The sequence below is a fragment of the Mustela erminea genome, chromosome 12 (genome assembly GCF_009829155.1).
Source record: "Mustela erminea isolate mMusErm1 chromosome 12, mMusErm1.Pri, whole genome shotgun sequence".
Lineage (NCBI taxonomy): Eukaryota > Metazoa > Chordata > Mammalia > Carnivora > Mustelidae > Mustela > Mustela erminea.
In genome coordinates, this window is record NC_045625.1 from 18,689,518 (window position 1) to 18,708,159 (window position 18,642).

Genomic DNA, 18,642 nt, shown 5'->3' on the forward strand with positions numbered 1-18,642 from the left:
TCTCTCTCTTACGAAATTGTTGGAAGTCATCACAAGTTAAGAAAGCAACCATCTCCCTAGTCGTATCCTAGAAATGTGACTATTTTAGTTCTATTTCAAATTGAAGTGACTCATCTGAAAAGAAAAAAGACAGATTGGTGGGCATCTAAAATACCACCCCCACCTCTAGCTTCCAAAACGAGAAAAAGGTAAGATCTAAAGGAAGAACAAGATGGACAGTTTCAGAGTCAGAGGAAAGGTGAAGCTGCAAATCCAAATTCTTTATTCTTGGCCCAGTACTATTTTTGCTGGGTCCAGCTTCCAAGAGATAATTAAAAAGAAAGAGGGAAGGAAGGAAGGAAGGAAGGAAGGAAAAGACACATCAACATTTTTATAGGTAGGCCACTTGGGCTCAGAGGAATTCAACATCTTAATCTTGGTGACATATCTGGTAAGTGGCAAAGCCAGATTCCAGCCAATGTGACCTGACTTGGGTAACTGGTATGGTCATCTGTGAGACCTCTGATGCTCCAGAAAGCCAGTAGCTACCATCACTTATCCATGGAAATCCTCAGGGTTGTGGGGGGTGGGAGATGTAATACTGTGTTAAATCTGCATGAATTAACTAGCAGAGTCTTTTTAGAACAGTAGTTTATGTGGACATACAATGATGCTATTGTTCTAGCAGAAGCAATCTACAACTCTATTGTCTTGCATGGCGGCCAATAGCCACATGTGGTTCTGGAGCACTGGAAATGCAGCTGGTTTGATTTGAGATGCTCTAAGTGTAAACTATAAACTTGAAGGACCTGGTATGAAAACAAGAATGTAAAATATCGCATGAATAGCTTTTCCCCATTGATTGCATGATTGGGTTACATGCAATATATTATTGGAATTAATTTCACCAGTTGCTTTTGCCATCTTTGCTCTACAGCCACTAGAAATTTAAATGTCTTTGTGGCTCACGTTCTGTTCCTCTGCAGTAGCCCTGGTTATACGCTACTCGCTAATTCTTGCTATGCTCTACTGGTCAGTGGAGAAGGCCCTTAAGGGAGGATGATTTGATTTTTTATCCTCCAATCCATAGATAACACCTAGAATCCTAGTTTGTGAATTCTGGAAGGAAGTTTTGGCAGAGACTTCTAATTGTTCTGTAATATCCATTCTCCTCTTCTCTCAGAGCAAGGGAATCCCGGGTTTTTTATTTGTTTTTGTTTTTGTTTTTGTTTTTTCACATACCAAATTTGCACATGCTTTTTATTTTTTTTTTACATTTTTTCAAGTATTTTTACTTCGTTTTTTAATTTTTTTTTAATTTATCTATTTTTTTTTCTTTTTTTTTTAATATATATATTTTTTTGATTAATTTTTTATTTTTTATAACATATATTTTTATCCCCAGGGGTACAGGTCTGTGAATCACCAGGTTTACACACTTCACAGCACTCACCAAAGCACATACCCTCCCCAATGTCCATAATCCCACCCCCTTCTCCCAAACCCCCTCCCCCCAGCAACCCTCAGTTTGTTTTGTGAGATTAAGAGTCACTTATGGTTTGTCTCCCTCTTATCTATTTTTTTTTATTATGTTCAGTTATAGCTGCCACTGTAGCAGGTAAGAATCGAAACTATTCCCCAGTCAACTTTGCAGCTGGACGACACCAGGTGACAGAGGTCCAACCAACAGGATGTGAGTTGAAATGGTATATGCAGGCTCCAGCTTGGACATTCAATCGTTAGAGGTGGTATGCCCTTTGTTCTTTATTTTCCCTCTTTCTGGAAAAACAAAAGGCTCCTGGGTCCTTGAGGATTTCTTGAGTAAAGACACTTCGCATACACATGCATACACTTTGCAAGTACATATGAAATGCATACTCAAAGTCAGTGACTTTCCGTATTATTGCATCTTCAAAGGCAGAATACATGGGTTGGCAACCAAGGGTCTTGAGACCTTTATGTGAGGAAAAAGGAAACTTCTATCCTATTTAAATCACTGTTTCGTTCAACTGATTTAGTCTGAATACAGATCCTGAAGACCATTTTTCTTTAACACATCTTTAACACATCTATATCACAGGACAACTAGATAACAGAGAGGGTTAAAGGATCCAAATTCACACAGCAACTTAGTAGGAAAGCTGAGTCTTGAACCCACGGCTTCTAACTGTTTACCCTTCCATACCATGCATTGTACTCAGCTGGTTCATCCAATTACAGCCCATAAAAATGCATTCCAGAAGATACAGTATGTAAGTGAACTATTTGCTATTATATCCAGAGATAAAAATCTCCATTTGCTCATATAATTGCTGTTTTAAACTGCTTCCTTAACACCTCAATGATTTGTATGAAGTACCAGTAATGCCCTATCAGCTTACTTGAGCAAGAGGCAGCCATAAAATAATCTTATCACTTAACAATGGCATGTTGCTAGAGGCACCAAAACAATGGAATGTAATCTTCATATTGCTTGCTTCCTCCTTGCCCTTTAAAAATCCAGATAAAGTGGCTCGAATCATCATTTCCATGGAAAAGTGAAGGCTAAAATTTCTGTAGGATTTCCTGGGGAGGAAGGGGTAGGCAGGGGGAAGGGGATTGTATTCTGATGTCTCCAAGCCTGGGCTTCTGATTCTACAAGTGCTGCTTATTCTACATTGCTACAACCCAGACAAGAAATCCAAATTTTTCTTATTTACACACACACACACACACACACACACACACACACACCACACACGATGTCTTGTACAGAGGCTGATAAGCATGATACACTTAGTTGAAGATTTGCCTAGGAGAGCGTGCCTGGGTGGCTCAGTCTGTTAATTGTCTGCCATCAGCTCAGGTCATGGTCCCAGGGTCTTGGGATTGAGTCCCCTATCAGGCTCCCTGCTCAGTGAGGAGCCTGCTTCTCCCTCTCCCTCTGCTGCTCCCCTCCCCCTGCTTATGCTCTCTCTCTCTCTCTTTCAAGTAAATAAATACAAATCTTAAAAAAAAAAAAAAGATTTACCTAGGAGATAAGCAAAGGGTGACTTACAAACATCTTCAGATCAAACACAGACGTGTCCCTTGTGAAACTTTCTTAGGTACCCCACGCCCCAAGGGAATTCCCTTGGGATGCTTTTTTCCCAGGGTCACCACTGGGCCAGAGAGGCACCCCTTCCATGTGTCCCAAACCAAGGGAGCATGAGTTGGAGAACAGAGCCCTGGTTCATCACGGCCCCAACTTGCCCCCTCAGCCAGCCAGCATCAACAATGGCACCCCGCAGAACCTGCAGCCAACGGCTCTTGCTCCATAGTCCTCAGCTACAGACCGTCTCTCCAGCCCTTCCTCCCCCACTCCTTTTTATACCCAACCTCTCCTCTTCCTCACTGATACAGCAATGGAGACAGCCCTCTAAACTCCTCTAAAATTCCCAGTCTGCACAGCTTAGCCTTGCTTGGTTGGTTTTTTGTTTTGTTTTGTTTTGTTTTTTGCTTGAGCTCCTACCAAGCACTGTAGATGCAGTCTGCCCCTGGGAAGGAAGCCTGATCTTGGGTGAGGCAGCTTCTCTTGTGGGGGGAATCGCAGGCAATGGCTGACAGCTGAGTTTCTGTCACCTAGCAGGATCCCTCACTTGGGAGGAAATAGTCCTTCCGTCCTGGCAGATCTGGATGGCAGTGTATTACGGCATTCATTAGACTTTGGTGCTCATGCTGCTCCGATCCAATTCTTCAAGTAGGTTCTGAGGACCACAGGATTCTAAAAGGTTATGGGAAAACTACAGTCCCCACTTACCACCTTTTGTCTGGGAGTTGAAGTGATACTCATCATTCCCTGCTCTTCCATGCATTTTAGATGCCCCTCACAGCTCGGACATCTACTACTCTTGGTGGCTTAGCTAATGGCATGATACATTTGTTCTGGAAGGGTCTGAGGCCATGGCCACCATGCCCTTCTTACTGGGACTACTGCATTTGCCCACTTACTATCTAGATGGGCAGAGGAACATGAAGGGAATGCCAAAGTGGACTTGTCAACCCCGTTGAACAAGTCCTTCTCCTGTGATGAGAAATAATTATCCCCATCATGGTGACTCCTCTGCTTGCCTGATGGTCCCTTGGCACAAGGAAGCTGAAGTGCTGTAGGATAGTCTAATGGGTCTCTCCCTTAAACACTCAGAATTCAGTTTTGCCATTATGTGTGTCTAAATTCTCCAGGCAAGGACACTCCCATGACTACCCCTTGGCTAACTATTCCATATAGTCTCCCTCTGAAGACACAGGAACATATAAAGCTCACTGGGTTAGAGTATGCATTTAGTAGGATTTTGCTTTCACTCATTGAGAATTTTTATAGAAATGTAATGAACTTCACAAATAAAAATATATTTTATATTTACCGTTCACCAGAGCTTTTCACTCCTTTCCGTGAATCTAAATTTCCATTTGTTATCATTTTCCTTCAATCTGAAGAACTTATTTTTTTAACATTTCTTATAATCTAGACCTACCACTTTTTGAAGGATATTCTTGTCACATAGAGAAGTATAGGTTTACTTTGTTTTCTTCCAGCACTTTCCATTCTTCTGGCATGCATAGTTGCAGATGAGAAACTGGATTTATATATTTGTTTTCCGCTATGCATATTTCTTGGCAGTTTTTTAAGATTTTCCTCTGTATCACTTGTTTTTAGAAATTTAATTACTATGTTTCTTTGTGTGATTTTCTTTTGTTTTTCCAGCTTAAGATGTGTTGACCATCTTAGATTTCTGGCTTACATTTTTATTAACTTTATAAAATTCCCAGCCATTATTCTTCTAATGTTTATCAATACATAGAAATTTAATATATGACAATTGTGTTTTTCAAATCCATGGTAAATCAATCTCTCTCTCTATATATATATATATATATAGATAGATAGATAGATATACGTATATATACATATATTCTATGAAGTAAATGGTTTAGAACACTGGCTGTCCTTTTGTGCTCCCTCAACCCCACATGACTCACAGCAAAGGAGTTGCTTTATATTAACAACCTCATGTAAAGAACAGGCACAGAAAAAATTTTCAGTGAAAGTAAAAGGATCAGTCTAGAAACTGAGTATAAAATATTGAAGTTATTGCCTTAGCAAAACTTCTGTGTATTCGTACAAAAATTACTGGCCCTGTTAAAATTAACTATTGGCCAACTGGGTAAGGCACCCCCCAGCCATCCCCCAAAGCAGATAAGCCATCGATAATCATGACTTTTATGGAACCAGGCTCAAAATATTTTTTTGACCAGCTGCTCTTTGAAAGAAAAATTATGAAGACCATGTGTCATTTTAATGTCCCCTTATATTCGGCTCAGTGGCAACAAATAACTCGGAAATATAGAAATATATTTCTCTTCCGTGCTTATGTGAACAGAGCATTTCAAGGTTCCTACAGAGGCTTGAATATCATCAGATACCCAGACTCCTTCCTTTTTACTGCTCTGCTGTTTTCAACATCAAGCTCTTGGCCTGTGGTCTAAGATCCAAACCTTTTGCCAGATATCTTTTTTATCTTAGTCATCCAGAAGGACAAATGGGAAGGAGAAAATCATTTCTCTCTCTTCAGGAATATTTCCTGAAAAAAAATGTCAACACCAATTCCACGTATGTTCCATCAGTAAGAATTGAATAATGTCGCCACATCCCAGCTTACAAGGAGGTCTGGGGATGGAGGTTTTGTCCTGGGCTACAGTTTCTGGTAACTTTTATGTACTGCGTTTTTGAGGGAGAAGGGGAGGATGGATCTTAGGAGACACAGAGCCTTTCTGCTTTCCATTCTTTCCTTCAACAAAATAGTGTAGCCACGTATATATAAGGCGCTAGCGACAGATTCTAAGATGTAGGATGAGCAAGAATGCTATCCAAGCACGTCCCTCCCACGCGAGTCGTACAGTCGAGTGAATGTATGTAAGTCGAGTAACTAAGAACGTCCCTCCCACGTGAGTCGTACAGTCGAGTGAATGTATGTAAGTCGAGTAACTAAGAACGTGCGTCTTCTACGCCCTTCCTACAGCGTATTTTCTGTCACTTCTGTGAGTACTGATATGCTGTTGGTCTAATCCCTACAAGTCACCCATATCATTAAGCTCCACAAGAACTCAGCATCACACTATGAGAGAGTCTTTCTAATTAAAATACACTTCAGCGATCATTCATCTTTTGTGGTTAAGAAAACTGAGGTCCAGAAAGGAAGGGACTTACCCAACGTCCCTCCTCCAATCTCTTTGTTGGCAAGAACTCAGATGGCTATCTGAAGTTACTATGGCTTCTGTCAAGACTGAAATTCAAGAAGTAAAAGCTGAGCTTCCCTCAGGATTCCCCTGCTGTGCATGAGTCATAGGGAAAAACCCCTGGGGACAATCACCAACTAAGGCTGCCGCTATGAAAATGTAGCTGGCTAGGCATTTAAACTCCATTCTTAAGTGGGAACTGATGCCGCCTAAACTACTGAAGGACCTTTTGATCCAGCTTCTGTGCCTGGAAAGAGATCATGCTGGAGAAAAGGAGATCGTTCTGGACTTAAGCACCCCACACTCACCAGCTGTGTATCCTTGAGAACACTGCTTTAGCCTCACTGAGTTAGACTGCTATCTCTAACTTGTGGATGGTTATCCCTAAACCACCGTACTAAAGGGATCCTCTGAAATGCCATAGATAATACACCTGGAGCTCCCCAGCTGGTACCCAATTAATGTTATTTTCATTCGCTTACACTTATGTATCATCGCTTCCAAGGAGAACTTCCTCTACCAAAATTAATCTGGCTAATTTCACCACTTCAAATCCTTCCATGGCTCCTAGTCACTTCCAGAAGAAAGTGAAAACCACTTGGTATGATTTTCAAGCTCTCCTTCTTAAAAAAAAAAAAAAGGCGGCGTTGTGGGGGGAGCTTTGGCAAAATCAAAGATGGAACTAGACCATAAGTCCACTGACTCCTGTCCCAAGAATCTCTGAACAAATAGCTATAACAGTTATTTACATGTAGTTATTGAACAAATAATTATAGTAAAATGAAGGAAGTTCCACAAGAGAGACTTATATACAACAGAGGGTTAAGAGGAGGCTTATCATGATGCTTATGTCTTCTCAGCCATTCTCTCCAGGGAGCAGAATGCATCCTAAAAGATTAACAGGCATCGTCGCTCGGTGGCAGAGTTGTGGGTGGTTTTTAATAATTTGTTATCAGTTTGAATATTTTCCAACAGCAAAACATTTTTCGCCTGTGTAATAAAGGTAAAGTGATAATGATAGTGGTATGTTGTGCCTAACTGAAGTTTAGGCAGGGGAAGGGAGTGATGAAGGGAAAGTTGGTGAGCGAAGTCAGACACTAGGAGGCTGAATGATGAGGTGACCCCAGTGACCCTCTGGAAGCATAAACACGTATATGTCACACAGAGGATCACCGGCAGTCTATTTCATCTCACGTCTCAAGGTCACTTGTCTGTTTCTGAGACACTATGACTCTGCCTTGAGGCAGGGCTCACAGTGAAAGGGCAATCCCCAGCTAACAGGTGGATTCATTAAGTCGCTAACGAGACATTAATATCTAAAATCTATTAAAAGAGCATGCAAATCAACAAGAAACAGCTGCCCCAAGAGAAATATGGCAACAGGATGTGAACAGTTGATTTCAGAGGGGAAGCCTCAAAGTTCAGAAACAGATAAAAAAAAAAAAAAGTGTTCAAAGTCATCAGCAATGCAAGAAAACACAAATGACATTTGGCACCCAAGAAAAATGATACACATTTCACACTAGGAACGACGATAAAACTGTGTTTTATAAACGTTGCTGGCAAAAGAGGTGGAGAAATTGGAATCCTCTACACTGTTGGTGGGACTACAAGACAGTGCAGCTGTTATGGAAAACAGTACGCAAGTTCCTCAAAACACTGAAAACAGAATGACGGTCTGATCCAGCAATTCCACTTCTGGGCGTATATCCGAAAGAACTGAAATCAGGATTTCAAAGCAATCTCTGCCCTCCTGTATTCACAGCTGCAATATTCACAATAGCAATAGCTAAGAGACGGGAAACATCCGAATGTCCGTCGATGGATGAATGGATAAAAAAAAAAGTGGCATGAGTGCGCGTGCGTGTGTGTGTATGTGTGTGTGCATGAGTGTGTGTCTACACTCAATGGAATATTATTCAGCCTTAAAAAGAAAGAAATCCTGCCATATGCAACAACATGGATTAATTTGAAGGACATTACGCTAAGGGAAATAAACCCGTCACAGGAGGATAAATACTGCATGATTCTATGTATATGAGATACCTACAACAGTCTAACTCATACTGAGACAGAGAATAGGATGATGGTTGCCAGAGGTTGGAAGGAGGGGAAATGGGGGATCAAGTTTCAGTTATGCAAGATGAGTAAATCCTAGAGTTCTGTAACACACAGTGCCTATGGTTAACAACACATATTGTGGACTTAGAGAATAGGTCTCATTTCATTGTAAGTGTTCTTATAAAATAATAGTAAGAATAATCCAAAGAGGCATAAGAAAACTTTTGGAGGAAAAAGGGAAGAAAGGAAGGAAAGAAGGAAAGAAAAGAAAAGAAAGAAAATAAACTAGATTAACAGGAATGTGAAAATACTAATGTCCCAGTGATCTTGGAGGGCAAAGTATTAATATTCACCCCATTACATATAAATATACCCAGCAATCTCTCTCTCCAGGGTATAAAGCACAAGATGTTCTCACACGGGTTCATCAGAGAACATGCCTAGGGATATTTATTGCTGGGTTTGGGGGGTTTTCTTGGGGGGGGGGGAGGAGAGCAAGAAGGAGGAGGGACTGGAAAATAATGTTGATGTCTTTCCCTGGGACGATGGGTAGGTAAAAGTAGGTAACTACATGCCATAAAATACCACAAAGTATCAGGCAGACGTTCAAAGGAATGGCTTAGATTATTGTCATAGCAACATAGACAGATCTTAAAAACATTGCCCTTAACTAACTGGAATTAACATTTTAAAAAACAAATAAAATAAAATAAAAATGTTGCCCTTGATGGGGATTTAAAAAAAAAGGAAAACCAGAATGGATACACTTATGGAGATTCAAAATATGCACATACATTTTGAGAGAACACATAGGAAGAAAGAGAGGGTCATAAACTTTAATAGCATCTCTTTGGTGTCCCTCCTCCCACACTCCCGGTGTGTCTATACTTTCCACGCCAACAATACCGAATGCTTGTAGTTCCACCAACTCAGCATGCTATTTCACTATTGGCTTAGCCTTTGTACATGCTGTTCCTCCCCCTACCCGTCCCCTAGTTCACTGGGGGATGGGCACACTGAATCACACTACTGAATCATTAGCACTCCGAGCTTGCTACTTGCTGCGGGGGGGTTGGGGGGGGGGGCTGCTCAGTAAACAGTGCTCACTTGACCTCAGTTTGGGCACCGTCATCAGGCCTACCCTGCATCCCAAACCACCTTCATGCCTTCCCAGGCTTTTTGTGTAATAGCTCTCTTTGTTGAGACCTTCTAAAGCCCAAGACCAGATGGCTGTCTGGAAGGCACACAATTGAGGGCCATGATTCTGGGATCTCAGTGTGGGAAGAGGACTGGAGGTATAAAAGTTCCATATGTTGACTTTCATTTCATCCCCCACCCATTTTCTATGAGGTACCCCCTTCTTCCAACTGCACCTGATACCAACTTGTCCAGAGTCCCCTGATTGGCTTCCTTCAAAAGTAAACCTCCCACTACGCACCAGGCTCTAGGAGCACATGTTGGCTGATGTGATGGGTGGGTGATCTAGAGGTCCCTTTGCTTTTACAGAGTTTCAGCCACTTTGCCTGTTGTAAGGCTCAACTTCATCCTGTTTAGAAGCTTCAGAATCCAGAATCTTTTGGGGGCTTTAGAGTGTGAATCTCTTTGGTCTTCTGCATTTGCCTGCTTACGAATCAGACTTCTTGGGTCTGCTAAAATCAACTGGGACCAGTTGTCCACCAGCTTTTCAGCTTCCAGTCTTCTTACCATTCCCTCTTCCCTTCTTTTTGTCTTTGAGAGTTGACGCTATACATTATGCTAAAAGCCCAGTCACTGTCATTTTATTGGTGTTTCAGGTGAGAACACGGATAAATGAGAATGTTCAATCTATCATCATCAACCAAAAGCTGCCCATTTTTACATAACTTAAATAGTTATTAAAAAAAAAAAGTCTTGCTTAGTTTGAGATGAAATGGGAAAATTGCTAAGATTCACTTCCCATTCTTATCTAGATGCAATAGATCTTAAGATGTTAGAGAAAACCTTGATTTCCCCCTCTGACTCCTCTCTTCTCCAAGATAAAGACAAGGACCCCCCCACCACCAGTATTCATGAAATTATTCGTGAGCAATGGAAACTATACCCAGCAAACACACACAAAAAAGGTTGAGGATGCACGGGAAGAGAGAATTCAGAGATGGCTCCGTTGCCTGTTCCTCGGTGAGTGGTTTTCAACATATGCTCCCAGGCCAGAAGCATCAGGAGACCTTGGAACTTTCCAAAAAGCAAATCCTGAAGCCCCACCCTAGATCTACTAGATCAGAAACTCTGGGAGAGGACCCAACAGTGCCTGTTTTAACAAGGAGATTCTGATACACACTCAAGTGTGGGGAAAACCGCCCCAGAAGCAGGTATGGATGAGGAGACAGAGGGATGAAAAGCAAATCTGGCCTCCGTGTTGCAGTCCACCATATTACCTGAGAAAGAATAACTGTAAACTGAAGACCTGCTCAATTCGTCTCTCACTTTAAACTCCCAGTAATTAATAGTACTCTGATGGAAGAGACAGCTCACCTCAAATCAGTCTGTGTTAAAAATGGCCCCCTCCCCCCATTCGTGCTTTACCCTCCTGGTTTTACTAGCTCGAGCAACCTCCTGTACATGAGCATCTATCCCAAGGCAGTTTACCCAGATCTTTGTCATCCTCCCATTGGGTATCCTTGGGGCTGCTCATAATTACAGGCTGGAAATGAGCTTCGTGCTGCAGGTGTGGCTGGTAGCCTTCCAAAGAGCTTTGCTCCAGGAGCAGAAGCTGAGGTTTTTCACCAAAAGGTCACATACAATGAAGACAGTGAATTTCTCACCTCTGGTTTGACTTCGTTCCAGCCTTAGAAAATACAGAGGGGGATGGAGCCCCAGGGCGGGGTGGGGAGGGGGATGTGACGTTGATATCTGTGTTGCCATGATTCAGAAAAGTTTCTGAGACATTGCAGGAGAATAGGTGAAAAGTCATAAATAAAATATAACCTGTTTCTCTCCCCCATCCCCCACCAAAAGGCACTACTTCTTACCCTTAAACCAACTTGTTCCAATTGCTGCTAAGATTCTACTGTTCCAAAGATCCAGTTACTGAAATGAGAATAATGGCCTCACTACTGTGCCCAGCAGTGTGCAAACCTTTACGTATATTATGTCTATTCACTTAAAAGATACAACCTTCCTGAGTTTTAACCTCCTTTTAAATACAAAGAAGCTAGGGCTCAGAAAGACCAAACCATTGACCAATGCCACACAGCTAGTAAGTCAGAATTCACCATATCTATCCTGCAATATCTATGATCTTAACCAGCTGCCACAAGGGCTCCATGACCACACAGAGCTAGGTTTCTAATAAGCCAGCTCCCAGTTCAGACAGGAATGGGTCACTCCAAGAGCTATTCTGAATTTCGGGGTGCCCAGAACACACTCCTAATCTCCCACCCAACAATCTTGTCTACCTAACACATTATTGCATGTCCTTTGAGAACCCCACACAGGGTCACCTCCTCTGTGAAGTCTTCCCACTGCACCCCAACTCCTGAAGCAGTCCCTTATTTTATTCTCTATTATTTGGTTACCTGTCTGCCTCTTCCATGAAACTCTGAGCTCTTAGAAGGCAGGACTGACCTCATGGCTTGCCTTGCTAGCACCTAGGACAGGGCTAAACACGTGGGATACAGTTAGTACTTGTTTGTTACTTCAAAAAAGAATGAATGGATGGGTGGGTGGTGGGTGGGTTTCAAAGGAAAGTGATAGCAGCAGATATATGACTCTAGTATCAATAGCTCCAGAGTTAATTAGGGCAAAACCAAAGCCATTTATCTGCAAACACAGGTGCCTAAGCGCAGGGAATCTTGTTCTTGCTGCATCATTTTCGCCTCTGCCATTTCTGCCTGTTGTCTCTCTCCGCTTTCTCTTTCTTCTCCTTCTCTCCCCCAACCTCACTTTCTTTGTGTCCCTCTTCCCTTTAAATGCCTGCAATACAGAACGGAAACCATACATGTAATATTTTCATTTGTTGTAATATATGATTCAGATATAAATAATGTTCCCCATTCTTAATTTCAAAATCCAGTGGATGGAACATTTTTGCAATGTCTAAAAATAAGATCCAAAACACAAACACCCACAACTCCCTCCCTCGAATTAAGAGCATACACTAAATTGATTATTTCTTCCTTCCTTTTTTTTTTTTTTTTTTTTTTTTGGTGAGTCAGTGACTGTCAATAGGAAAAAAAAGCATCCAACGCTGTTCAATAGCAGAGATTTACATGATTTCAATACCTAGGAATTAACAGCAGTGTGTTAATCATATACATATGATAATTAATCATAGACATAATATATAATTCATTAATTACACATTTATATGTACAATGTATCATAATATATAATTGATACAGGTATATTCTTATATAATATATATTCTCCCTCTTCTTACTTCCATTTATAAGGAGACAACCGAGACTCAGAGAGGTTAAGTGACTGTCGAAATATTAACCAGTAAGGAAGAGGAGGAGGTGGGATTCCAACTCAAAGCCATGCTTTCTCACTGGAGTAAACATTCTCTCAATGCAAAGAGACCGTACTGTTAAAGAAAAGGAAGAGGAAATGCCCCCCAGCTAAAAACAAAAACCTAGGATTAAGGAACACTTTATTCAAGGCAAACAGCAAATCCTGGGCCACGGTTTTGTAAGAACAGGTGTAGCGCTTGCTTGCTGACATTTCCTATGATTCAGCTCTGCCGTCTTACTCGGCTCTTTGCGAAATTAAACCACATTTCAGAAAAGGAAACAATATCGGACTGATAATAATTTCTGTTTAAAATCTGATCATTTAAAACGAAGGTGAAAACCAATGGAATGACATAGATTTTTATCTCACCTTCTAGTCACAGAAACGTTGAGTGTGAAAAACTTTGAATTCCAAATTCCAGAAACAATACTTTCTTTGCTGCCTGTGGAGGTTTCTCAAGCTGTTTCACAACCTACATGCCCCACACTCCCACTCCCATGGCGTCTGCTTCCTCTTCCTCCCTCAGCCCAAGCGGTGAACCCGAAGGCATGCTACGGGAGGGGGCTCCACAGAGAGGAGCCCAGGACTCCTTCCCGGCATGGGGCACTCCTGAAAATCTCCAGAGCCTTCCTTCCCGTGATTCTCTCAGGCTGCTCTGTCCTGACCATGCAAGGAGGAAACCAGGCAGGATGTTAGTTAGACCTGCCTGGGTTCTGAGAATTGCTACTTGACCATAGTTTTTCTCTGGTTTGAACCGGAGCAGCAGGAAGGGTAGAAAGTGTTAGAGAAGAAAGTGTTCTCGGGGAAGCCATCAGAGTGAAAGCAGGTGGGGTCTGTGGGAGACCTCAGCTCTGGCCAAGACTAGACTGACTGAAGCTGCCTGGCCTCCCTCCCGACCAGACGATGGGGAGCCTCGCAGTATTGGCATTCTTCCCTCACACCCCATTAGTGTCCAATTGCATTTTGCACCTTCATTCTCAAGAACTCACATATCCCATTAAATGTGAGTCTTGCCCAAGGCCAAAACTAAGCTTGTAATCTCCTGCTTCTTGAGAAAGTTTTAGAGTGAGTACAGTCTGTGGTTGAGGATGGACTATAGGCTTAGAGCTGACTTCAAATTCTGGGTCTATCACCATCCATGTGCCTTTGTGCAAACTAGTCTTCCTTCATGGCTCTCTCTCCTTTGACTTCTCTGTGAGAACGACTCCCTGATCAACGTCTTCCTTTTCTACTTACATAGCCAACTGCCTGCTAAAGACACCCACTTGGAGTTTCCTTCATGCCTCACATATGAACAGACAAAACCATTATCTACTCTCTCCCTGCCCGCAATACCCTTTATACTATTTTTTCTTTCTCTTGACCCATGGAAGCCCCAGTGATGTTGAATCAGAACATAAACCCTGAGATTTCTTCCCCCAGAGCTCTGCCATGCACTCCTTCCTTCCTCACGGGTTCTCATCAGTTCATGGCATTTTATTCCCCTGCCTGTATACTCCTTTCAAATGAGCCCTTAAACCATAGCCAGAAAAATCACATTGACTGAATACCCTTCTGTCACCACTGAAAAACCGTCAATGGCCTTCCAACCAAGAAAACAGGACACAGTCCTTGGACTGGCGCTCAAGACCCTTCATAATCTGGGCTCAGCTTCTTCTTCCAGCATCATCTCCCAGAGCTCCCCCACCTAAGGCGTCCGTTCCCATAAGATCACTCACTGAATATGCATGCATTCACTCCATTCACTAAGTATCTGCAGAATGCCCACTTTGAGCCAAGCGTTAGGAACACAGTGGGTGAGTTAGCTGACATGGACCCTTTGTAGTGGAGCAGACAGACAAGACAAATTGTGAACTCCTGGTTCAACTCGTGGTTCAACCACGGCATTTACATGTTTTCCTTTCCTCTATGAAATGGGGGGAAAAAAGTGTAGGATATAAGTGGACAACAAATATAATGAAATTTTGGAAGACAGCTATAGACAGATGAGCAATGATCAAGTTAGCAGAATAGAGTAAACTTCAACATAAAGGCCTAGAGACATGTATGCTGACCAAAGTGCATCATGCACTTTGCTGAAAACCTGGAAGGCGAGGCTCTCAGAGACCTGTTGCCCCCACAGAAACAAGGGGTAAGATGTGAGGCTGCCTATCTGGACACAGGAAGAGTAAAACCCTTAGATTGTCCCCTTGGTCCCACAGAGCCTGATGGCCACCATGCAGGCAGAAGAAAGAAGGGTGTTAGTGTCTGGAGAAATTGTCAGAAGAAGCTCCAGACTCACACACATCAAGTCCAGAGCAGAACAAAGATGAGGCAGGAGCTGAAAATGATCATGTCGAGGGGCATCACCATGACATTTCAGGACTGCCCTGATAAAAAGATGATTGTAAAAGTTTGTAGATGCGGGGCTGGGAGAGAGAAGAAGATCACATGCCCACATATACAAAAAAACGCAATTGCAATCAGGCACTACCAGAAATTCGAGAAGATGGAAAATAACTGGAGAAAGCCTCCTAAGTTCTGGGGAAACTTTTTAAAATCTCAAACCCATGACTTCACAACACTACCAACAAACAGGGTGTGCATATAGACATTTTCAGACATAGGAAGACTTGGAAAATTTACCTCTCATACACACCCTCTTTTTCGAGAAGTTACTTGAGAATGTCCTCCAGTGGAGCAAAGGAATAAAGCCAGAAAGAGGAAGATGCAGAAACCCAAGACATACGTGGTCTGAAAGAGGAAAGCCGTGAAGGGGAATTCCAGGATGTTAGCAGACAGGACACAAACGAGGAAAGGCAGTGGAGTGGAGGAGTGTCTCTACTCCGAATGGAGGCCTGCAGGACAGGAGACGCAGGAGAATAAAAATAGTACGCATTAGTATCTGACGTATTTTATCATTGAGAACTGGGGTCTGCAAACTCCCACCCGTGGACCAAATCCTGCTTGCCGCTTGCTTTCCTCCCTAAGATATAATTGGAACATGGCTATACCCATTCATTTAAGTCCTATCAGGGGCTACATACTGTCCTTGACCGAGTTCCCTCTGCAACAGCTGAGCCGAGTGATTGCAACAGACTGTCCAGACTGAAAAGTATACAATTTTTACTGTGTGACCCTTTATAGAAAGATTCCATCAATCCCAGTTTAAAAGGGGGAAAAAAATTACTGACTTGATAGACTGGGTTAAAAAAAAAAAAAAAGATAAGAGTAGGTATAGAGAGTGTCTGGATGGCTCAGTTAGTTAAGCGACTGTCTTCAGTTCAGGTCATGATCCTGGTGTCCCAGGATCAAGTCCCTCCTCCAACTCTCCCCAGAAGGGAGTCTGCTTCTCCATCTGACTCGCCCCTCTCTTACACTCTCTCTCTCTCTCTCATTCTGTCTCTCAAATAAATAAGTAAATAAAATCTTTTTTTTTTTTAATAAAAAGAGTAGGTATAGAAAGAAAAAAGCCCACAAAAATTGGGGGTAAAGAGGCCATTGTAAACTCAGGATATCAAAGTTGTATGAGAAAAGAAATGATCTTAGAAAAGAAATGATCCTAGGATGGTACTTGAGCTCTGCAGTGAGTAGTAGTTGCATGATCATAAAAACATGCACACTGATTCTGATTCATCTAAAAATTATGACATAAATATTAAGGAAAAAGAAGAGGAGAAATGAGACATACAAAAGGCCTAAACTGTCATCTCCTATAGCAGGAAGTCAACAGAACACTGACATTATAAATCAAGAGTTTAACAGTGTAAGCATCTTTGCTGGAAATACAGAGGTTTATGCCATAAGAAATAATGAAAGAGTTAAAAGTAACTTGTCTGGTAAGAAGGACCATATGTGGTAGGGATTGGTAAGCAGGGCACTACTGTTTTCAGCATAAATCTTCCAAAAGCTTTTTTTTTAACTGTGTATACATATTATTGGATGAAGTAACAATTTTTCAAAAATACATGATCTCAAAAATTACAAAAGACAGTAGGTTGAAAGCTATTCAGCTAGCCAGTTTAGGTGAAAAGGACTTCCCAGACAGACAGATTAGCATGTGCAAAGGGGCAGGGGTAACATCAAGTATGATGATTTAGAGGACTGGAAATGGATGGGACTGGCTGACGAGAAGAGAGTGGATATGGAAAGGTTAAGAACCAAACTAGCAAACACAGCAAGAAAGAGACCACAATGTCACCATGAAGAGTCTCAAAGGCATTGCTCAATCGCTGGCTGATAATATCATCAATGGATTCACAAGACTGTGATCAATATTTGGAGCACATTTCTTCCTTTCATAAAGAATTATTTTGCTTAAGAAACAGACTCAAATCCATGACCTAATAAAAGAAGTTACTGGACAATCAGAAAGCCAATTGGTATTGTTGAGCCAGATGGTATCTGTTTCCTTCAAGACCCTATGACAAATTCTTCTAAAAGCATCAAGGGGACCTCCCAATGTCCCTGCCAGCATTGGAAGTGAGCTGCCTTTCCCAAGGAAACTCTTGCTCCCACACCTGAGTACTCCATCCCCTCAATCTTTGTTAGCATTCTGGAGGCAGAATTCCCTTCAGTCTCTTCTTGAGCTCCCACTTGCCACTCTTCCATCAAATCCAAAATCTTGGTCTTTGCCATCGCTTGACTACCTAAGTGCCCTGTTCTCCACATTCCTTTATCAGTCTGTTCCAGATGTCTCAAAACAAACTTGAATCTTTCAAGAAAGGACCCCAGAGATGCTCTCTCCCTATCTTCATGAGGAAAAGGGACCCCAGGGAAAGAAAGGATTTTCCCCAATGTCAGGCAGTAAATTGAGCACAGAATCAGGATCACAATGCAGATTGCATCACTTTTGGTTTGTGAGGGCCTCCCTTCAAGACTTCAGGGAAGACAGTATGGAGGTTCCTCCAGAAGTTAAAAATAGAACTACTCTATGACCCAGCAACTGCACTACTAGGTATCTGTTCAAAGGACACAAGCACAGTGATCCAAAGGGGCACATGCACCCCGATGTCTACAGCAGCAATGTCCATGATAGCCAAACCATGGAGAATGTCCAGATGTTCATTGACAGACGAATGGATAAAGAAGATGTGGTATATATAATACAATGGAATATTACGCAATGGCAAGAATGAAATCTTGCCATTTGCAATGATGTAGATGGAACTCGAGTGTATTATGTTAAGCAAAATAAGCCAGTCAGAAAAAGACAAATACCATAGGATTTCACTCATATGTGGAATTTAAGAAACAAAACCAATGAACATAGGGGAAGGGAGAGAAAAATAAAATAAGATCAAAACAGAGAGGGAGACAAACCATAAGAGATCCTTAATTCTAGGGAGCAAACGGAGGGCTGCTGCAGGGGAGGGGAGTAGAGGGATGGGATAGATGGGGGATGGGCATGAAGGAGGGCACGTGATGGAATCAGCACTGGGTGTGATATGCAACTGACGAATCATTAAATTCCTCCTCTGAAACTAATAATACACTATATGTTCATTAATTTGAATTTAAATTTTTTAAAAAAGAAAAGGAAAGACTTCAGGGAAAAGTGCTCCTACACACCAGTAGGCAAGAACCTGAGATTGGGAAATTCTCAAAGGTGAGTTTCCTCTTTCTCCCCCTCTATAAGAGAGAATTTTTCCTCTATTAAAGAAATAGCAATTAATATCTGGGGAAATGTGTTCAGGTTATATTTTACAATTCATGCACTTGGGTTAAGGAGTACCCAGATGTAATTATTTTTGTGAAATAGCAGTTAAGACTGAATATTAACTCCTACTTCCTTTAGAAGTAGCAGAAAGACTCTGTGTTATTGTAGCTGGCATTTTCTTGTAGGAATTCCTAAGAATCAATTACAAATTATTTTTA

At 41.8% G+C, this 18,642-nt stretch overlaps 1 long non-coding RNA gene across 3 annotated transcripts in view; it reads right to left on the minus strand.

Annotated features, from left to right (window-relative positions):
• Positions 1 to 18,642, minus strand: part of LOC116569857 — a 62,646-nt gene that overhangs the window by 23,477 nt on the left and 20,527 nt on the right. Inside the window, exons 4-5 of one of the 3 annotated variants that reach the window (XR_004277222.1) lie at positions 11,850 to 11,932; positions 11,307 to 11,361 (exon numbers count right to left, since the gene is read on the minus strand). The exons of 1 other annotated variant lie outside the window; for it this stretch is intronic. This is a non-coding gene — a long non-coding RNA (uncharacterized LOC116569857). Of the gene's footprint in view, positions 1 to 11,300; positions 11,933 to 18,642 lie in introns of those variants that run through there. One more of the 3 variants, XR_004277221.1, reaches the window with a different exon arrangement.